The sequence below is a fragment of the Apium graveolens genome, chromosome 10, assembly GCF_009905375.1.
Source record: "Apium graveolens cultivar Ventura chromosome 10, ASM990537v1, whole genome shotgun sequence".
Lineage (NCBI taxonomy): Eukaryota > Viridiplantae > Streptophyta > Magnoliopsida > Apiales > Apiaceae > Apium > Apium graveolens.
The window spans coordinates 110,990,221-110,998,940 of record NC_133656.1 but is presented as its reverse complement, the minus strand read 5'-3'; positions in this window follow the sequence as shown (position 1 = coordinate 110,998,940).

Here is an 8,720-nt window from a genome sequence, read left to right as displayed (position 1 = left end):
ATAAAAGCTTAAGTAATAGTTTGGAGGATTCCTCAACTAAGGGGGAGAAATAGCAGGGAGGAAGAAAAAGATCCTGCATATGTAAAGAAGCTGTTTTCTAAAAGGGGAGTACCATTGGTTTTTATCTGCGGATCCTATTGTACGGGAGAGGTGGTAAACGAAGGTGATCTTCTTTAATCAGTTGATTCTCATAGGGGGAGAAGCAAGAGAGATATGAGCTTCTCAACAGGAAATGTGGTTGTACAAAAGAAGATGAAACTACTTGAAGATATGTTCAGTCTAGAGGAATATCTATTTGGAATCTGGAAAATGTTAAATGTTATCCAGAACTTTTCTGCTATTTACTTTGCATTTCTGTTTATATCTTTTTCTTATTTGTTAGTTGAGTTATCCTCTAGGTATTTGTTGTTATTGTCTAACAAACAAATAGGGGGAGATTGTAAGGCATATGTCATAGCCTATTTGTATATTCGAGGATTTAACTCAACTCAAATAAGAATGTAACAAGTAAATAGTGGATCTACCGTTAAAGAGATCTCTCAAAGTAACATCTGTCAAAGGATTTAGAAACAACGTTCATCTACAGACTTGAGGAATTAATTCACTGGAAGAAGTTCAAGAAATTGATCAAGCCTCAGTGATACAAATCAATATTGTGGATTTAATCAAGTGACAGAGATCTCGTCAGGGTATTAGAGAATTACAAGGATTTAATCTGAAGAAAATCAAAGTGTCAAAGTCAAGACATGAAGAAACGTCATGGAAGTTAGTCACTCATGAACCAGACAGTACATCGAGTGTCAACATTGAAGTGGTGGAATTGATTCATAATTCTCAGTGATTTTCAGAAAGATTTTCAGAAGAGTGGTTGCTGCTCAAGATTAGTATTAATTCTCTATTAATTAATTAAGTCATATAATTTAATTAAGAAAATAAATTATATCTGCAAAGATTAATTTATTGATTAATTGAATTAATTGATTAATTAATTCTGAATTAATATTAAGAATTTTCAGAATTTTAATTGGATTAAAATCAGTTTTAATTCAGCAAGACAATTGAAATTGAACTAGCATGACAATCTGGATTGTCATACCGATTGTCATGCCAAGTCATTTCAATTGTCTCACCGAAAGTTCTACTGGAAGGAGATAGTCTTGCTAGTTCAGGTTGATAGACTTGCTAGTTCAACATATAGTCTTGCCGAAAGTCATACTAGCTTAAACTGATTGTCATACCGAAAGTTCTACTGGTTCAGCAGATTGTCTTGCTAGTTCAACCGATTGTCATTTCAGTTCAAGTGATTCTGTTGATTGAATTATAAAGACAGAAGCAACAACAGACATTCAAAAAAAAAACATAACACAAGTCAACCATTCAAGAACAAAAGAAAAGCAGAGCAGAAAACATTTCATCCTTCAACTGCAAATTCAAGATCAACAATTTCTAGTTAGTAAAGTTAAATCCAAACCACTAGAAATCATTCTCTTGTTCTTGTGTAACTATCTAGCAGATCATAATCCCTAGAACTTAATCTCAAATTACGTTTAGCATTTGAATCTTTATATTGCAAAAATAGAAAAAGTTCATGTCGAATTTATTCTAGATTTGTAATAATTAATTTGAGATTAATCCCTTGTAATCTATACCGTTGTTGTAACACCTTTCAAGTTTAATAATATTTTTATTTAACTTGAATTTTGTTTCAATTTTTTATTCCGCACTAAATTCGATTATTCGGTATTGTTTGTATTCAACCCCCCTTCTACAAACACATTGGGACCTAACAGGAATGAAAGGATTAAATAAAATAAACACAAAGTAATAAAAACACAAGTCTTTAAAATTTTCTGGTGGATTTGAATGTATCCACAATATATATATATATATATATATATATTGATTCGATAACTATGTGAAGCTCAAATTGGCTCACAGATGCTTTACAAGTTGAACAAACAAACTACAGAGAAATTCTTGACAAATACAGCTTTTTCTATTTCTCTCCTCTAATGTGTTTTCTTAGTTATTTGTTCTACTAGCTACACTTAGTTTATATATCACCAAGTTTACATAATAATAAGACAGGATAATAAAACAAAACCTATCAAGTCTAACTCAATGCTGCTTCATTACTCTATTCCAGCATTTTTGAAAATCTTCATAACTTGCATGGAAATGGTAATGCTTCTTTGTTCTCAATTTCCTGCTAAACAGGCTGCCACATTCCTTTTGCAAACACCCAACGCATGTGACTGTGTTGTCACTGTCAACAGATATTTGAATTGATCATCCGTCGGGTACATGCTTGTTATACGTCGGTAGCTTTGTTGATCATACGTTGGTAGCTTTGTTGATCATCCGTCGGGTAGCTATTTGACACTTGACTCCATTTCACTTATGTAGAATTACAAGACATCTCATATTTACAATTAATCAACCTATTTTGCATATCTACTAGTAGTCAACATGACTCATAAGCTCCTACAGAATCTACATAAAGTTGTTTGCAAAAATGTGCTACAATACTTATTATTACATAAGCTACTCACTCGATGGATGTCAAATCATCATCCGTCGGGACTATATTGAATCATTCATCGGGACTATATTTGATCATCCGCCGAGTGCTACAAAATTCACTAAGTTAAATCTACTAAGGTGTTTTGTATAATATATCATCAAGTTCATAACATATTCCTAACAACCCAAAATTCCCCACATTTTTATGGTAATTCCATAGTTGAAAATAACCCAAAGTGGAGGGGGGAGTTTGTTAGATTGACATGGGCTAGAGGCGATTGGGCTACCCTTTTTCGTAGGCCCTTTTGTAAGGTAGTAGATGGCAACCCTGCTAGTATTAGGCTGACCGACGAGGAGGAGGTTGCATATCAAGCCCTCATTTTGGATGACGGCAAAACAGATTCTTGTACTCTCTTAGAGGAGTTCTCTTTGATGAAAGTGGGCCTTTTTCAGGCAAGTGATAGGGGTAATTTTAACTTGTTTTTTCTTCTTTTCTTTCTTTTTATTGAAACTAATCATTTTTTAATGTTTCCTTCCTTTTTGATTTCAGCTTGCGAGGCTATTAATAACATTAATAGGCCCAAGGAGGGAGAATCTGGCCGCCAGAAAAGGGCCAAGCTCAACAAGGACCCCAGGAGCAAGCCTGATGCTCCTATCTTCCTTAGGCCACATACTCCGGTGGTGGAACTAGGGGATGATGTGGATCCTCCACTCAAGGCGCACTCCTTTAGGCCCAACTGGGGTTTTAGGAGAAGTGATACGGTGGTCGGATCCACCAAGCATGCTAAGGATTTGTCATACCATTCCATAACTCCCCACGACTTTACTGACATTGTCACGGGAAGTGATATAGAGTCTATTGAGCTCCTGGGTTCTCAGGCTCAAGCTAAGGTAACATCCCTTTCTCACCTTTTAATTCCAACTTTTCTCTCTCTTTCTTTTTTTATAGAACTGTGTTAATTTATACTTCTTTGTCCAGAGCAACACCTACTTCCAGGAGGCCCTTCACCAAGCTAGATCCTGGAAGGGGACTCGTATGAGTTTGAGAGGGAGATGAAAAAGTGGAAGGAGAGGGCTGAGGTCTCGGAGAAGAAGCTAAAGGCCAAGGGGGAGGAGTTATCCAAGGCCCATGTTGAGCTGGTGAAGCTCCGGAGTGATAAAGAAACCATCATTGATGACTATATGGATTCTGCAAAGTTTAAGAATCTCATGGACATTCATGATGAGGGTCTTTATCCTCTGCAGTTTATCCAAGGATGGGATGCGACTGTGAAGGCAGTTTCGGAGAAGCATCTTGGCTTAATAGATCCTAAGGAATTTATACGTCCTGAACAACCAGAGACAGAGGATAGCTTGGATGCTCTCTTCAACTCTCCTCAAACTGATGATCATATCCTGGATCCCAGCACTACCTCTCCTCCTGCTTCTCCCGCGAAGGATGCTGAGCCTTCTGCTGATGCTGAGAAGGGAGATGCTGAAAAGGGAGATGCTGAGAAGGAGAAGGGGAAGGAAGGCTCCCACATGGAGGAGTAGTGTTTTCAGTTTTTATGTTTGTTGTTCTTTTTAACTTATTGTAATTTGAACTCATTTCCCTTCGGGGATTATTTATGTTTTATCTTAGTGGTTTGTTTGCTTGTTTACCTTAGTTGTTTATTTGCTCTTTTTTGCTATTTGTCCTGAGTACTCATACTATTATGTGGGAGTTAGAGAGTTTACTCGTCTTTCCATAGCTTTCCCTTTCATTTTTCCGTACTTGTACTAAAATAGATAAGCGAACTCAACCATGCATAAGGAACCAAACAATTCTAAGATAAGTTCATGTAAACTTCATAAATTGTAATCTCTTTGGATCCATCCCTTACATAATTCTTCGTAGAACTAGAATTTGAAATAATAATCTTATAAAACTAATATGTGAAATCCTAAGCAAGCAAAGCTTCAAGGTGCTTTTCAACCTTGTTACCACTATAGTATGTATAAGCTATAGGCAGTAAACCTTCGGGTTTTGTGCATGCCAAGTCCGGGATATTTCTTCTCCATCCATGGTTTCCAATTTGTAAGTACCTCTCCCTTGAACGCTCTTAACTTTATAAGACCCTTCCCAATTAGGGGAGAGCTTACCTTTCTGCCATACTCCAGAGGCTTTCACCTTTCTTAGAACTAGATCCCTTTGTTTAAAGAATCTTTCTTTCACCCTTAGGTTGTAATAAAAAGATATTTTTTTCTGATATTCCACGATCTTTATGTGTGCTGCATCCCGTACTTCATCTATTGAATCCAAGGCTAACCTTTTCCCTTCCTCATTTTCCTCAGCGTTGTACGCTTGAATTCTGGGAGACGAATGTGATATTTATAAAGGAACTACTGCTTCTGCCCCATATTCCAACATGAATGGTGTTGCTCCTGTAATAACTCTACTCGTGGTTCTGTAATCCCAGAATATTGACAATACTTCATCCACCCAATTGTTTCTGGATTTCTCAATCCTCTTCTTTAAACCATCTAAAATGATGCGATTTGCAACCTCTGCTTTCCCATTGGCTTTAGGGTGAGCAATGGAGGTGAACCTAAAATCAATTTTGTTCTCCTTACAATACTTTCTGAACTCTTCATTATTGAACTGTATTCCATTGTCGGTTACCAAGATTCGAGGAATTCCGTATCTGCACATGATGTTTTCCCTCAGGAATTATGCAACCTGCTTGGTTGTGATCTTAGCTAGAGGTTTAGCTTCAATCCACTTAGTAAAATAATCAATAACTATAATCAAGAACTTCCTTTATGCCGTGGCCATGGGGAAAGACCCAAGCATATCCATTCCCCACATGGCAAAGGGGATGGGAGAGTTGATGAAAGTCAGCATCTCGGGAGGTTGTCGAACAACCGATGTATATTTTTGACAATGATCACACTTCTTCACATATTTTTTTGGCATCGGCCATCATCTCTGGCCAATAAAAGCCTAAATGGGTTATCTTATAAGCCAATGATCTTCCCCCCAAGTGTTGCCCACATATACCTTTATGTACTTCTTCGAGGGCCATGTGTGCCTCATCAGGCCTGAGACATCTTAAGTAAGGAACCACATAAGATCTTTTATACAGAATTCCATCAATCAAGGAATATCTCAGTGCTTGAACATTCAATTTCCGTGCTTCAGTTACATCATTTGGTAGTCAACCAGTTTGAATGTGGGCCTTAATGGGATCTATCCATGATGTCCCCAGCCCTATAGGGGCTACAAGCTTAACATCGATGCTTCTTGTTTTTAAAACGCGGAAGTACACACTTCCCAAACTTTTCTCTATCTCAGACGAAGCAAACTTAGATAATGTATACTCCTTAACATTTTCCTCTTTTGGAATATGTTAGTCCCGAACAATACAACAAGAATTACAGAAGGGGGGGTTGAATGTAATTCTGGCTACTTTTTGAGATTAATTAAAAGTGGTTCTAACTTAACAATATATAAGTGTTTGATTTGCAAAATGCGGAATGAAGAGTTAGATAAATCAAAACACAAGTAATTAAAAACACAAGTCTTTAAAAACTTTCTGGTGGATTTGAATGTATCCACCACATATATATATATATCAAGAGAACCCTGTGAAGCTTGAATAGCTCAAAGCTGCTTACAAATATGAACAACTAAACTTACAGAGAAATGCTATAGGATACAACTTACAATTGTTTCTTTAAGAATATATTTGCTTAGTCTCCTTGTTGTTCTACTTGCTACTCTTGGTTTATATATCACCAAGATTACATCGTAATAAGACAAGATAATAAAACAAAACATGTCAAGTCTAATACCATGCTGCTTCACTACTCTATTCCAGCATCTTTGAATATCTTCATAATAGCATGGAAATGGTAATGCTTCTTTGTTCTCAAAAACCCAGCTGAATAGGCTGCCATATTCCTTTTGCAAATACTCGATGACTGTGTTGTCACTATCAACAGATGTTTGAATTGATCATCCGTCGGGTACATGATTATCATCCGTCGGGAGCTTTGTGGATCATCTGTCGGTAGCTTTGTTGATCATCCGTCGGTAGCTTTGTTGATCAGCCGTCGGGTAGCTATTTGACACTTGACTTTATTTCACTTATGTAGAATTACAAGACATCTTATATTTACAATTAATCGACCTATTCTGCATATCTAATTAAAGTCAACATGTCTTATATACTACTACAGAATCTATACAAAGGTGTTTGCAGAAATGTGCTACATGACTTATTGTTACATAAGCTACTCACTCAATGAATGTCAAATCATCATCCGTCGGGACTATATTGAGTTATCCGTCAGGACTATATTGTGTTATTCGTCGAGTGCTACATTTTTTACTAAGTTGAATCTACTAAGGTGTTTTGTTAATGTAATCATCAAGATCACAACATATTCCTAACAATCTCCCCCAATTTATGTCTACTAGAATTGTAGCCATAAATTAAGAGAAACTTGATGATAACAAAACACAAAAAAATATAGATTTAAAAGTAGTAGATAAAACTAAAAAGTTCTACATTAGATACTGAAAAATTTACAAGACAAAATGTACAAGGATTTGCTCACAATCATTTTCAAGGTGTTCCTCTAGTCTGAGCAGATTGATCTATTTCCTTGATTGTCTGCATTTCTTCCCAAGCCTCCTGTTGTTTTCTTCTATCTGATTTTGGAGCTGTATGTGGAATTCAAGTTCATCAGATTCTGAAAGATCTAGCATTCCTTGCATTTCCAGAAGAGTCTCATTGCTAGAGATGCTCAACTGGTCTTCTAATATGAAGAATCTTCTAACTCCCTTATCATCCATGAATTCCATTAGCCAGTAGGGCCTTAGATGCACTCTACTCCCTGTGTAAGGAATGGTTAAAGTCTTTGGGAGTGCCATGGTATCTCTTTTCCTCCCTTGTACTTGAATACTAACCTTTCAGGAAGATTCCTGTAAGCATCAATCCCTCTAACTTCTTCCAATTCATCCAGATAGAGGTTTAGATCAGAGAATTCCTTGATGTCACAGATGTACATAATATCTCCCTTGTTGACTTTTGTTTGAGCTTTGGTTAGGGACTTGGATCTGAGAGTTGAGGGCTTCACTTTCTTGACTGCCCTGGTCTTTGTCTTCTTTGGCTTCATGAAACGAGGTAGGTTGAGTTCAGGAATTGGTAGACTATCCCAGTCTATTGGTTCATCCTTTGGAATGATAGGTTCACCATGGAAATTCTTGGATGGATCTATCTTGAATTCTTCATGTACCATAAAGGGCATGGATGATTGAGTTGTTGTAGAAGTAGACTCTTTAGTAAAGTATCTTTCCATCTCCTCATCACTGAAATCCAATTTTCTCTTGATTCTTTGCTTGTACCTTGGCTTCTTTGTCTTTGGTGGTTCATTTTGCACTACTTGATCTTGAGATTCAGCAATTACAGATGGTTGTGCAGAAATTTGTTGTGTGGGTTTCACAGCTTGTAACTTGGCCAAGATAGCAGCTTGCTCCTTCTTTTGTTTGATCTTTTTAGCATCTAGAGCAGCTTGCTTCTTTTCTTGCTTCAATCTTGCCTTTTCTTCCCTTTTTGCTTCAACAAAATGAGGGTGTCCAGCCACCACACAAATTTCCTTACCATTTCTAAAAATCTTGGCAATTCTTATTTTTAGAACTGAATCTGCAGAATCCTTGTAGAATGCTATAGACCTGGCCAACATCTTCTTCTCATCAGGCTTTGGTGTCTCATATACTGTGTCCAAAGGATTCTTTAGTGAAGATTTTTGGTAGTTCACCTTTGGCTTCATAATTAGATCTTCCTTTAGAGATTTGATGCTGTATGTCTGGCCTCTTTCCAGATAATTCATACTCATATCATTCACAGAAATTTGCCTGACTTGAGAGTGATGAATGGCTGATTTTTCTGGCTTCTTTACTAGACCAAACTTCTTTTGAATATCCTCATCAATTTTCTCCCTGTTTATTGGACTAAACTGCTTCTTCTCAGCTGCTCTTAAAGTGGTTGCTGCTTCATTAATTAGATCAATGTTATCTTTGGCTGGTGGGTTTGTGAAAGAAATCGTTTGCACAATTGCTTTACTCACTTGAATGTTGAGCACTTTTTGCTCCCCCTCACTCCTAGAACTCTCTTTCTCCCCCTTTTTTTATCATCAAGCTGAGTAGAGGAGGAGGTTTGTGCAGCCACCAG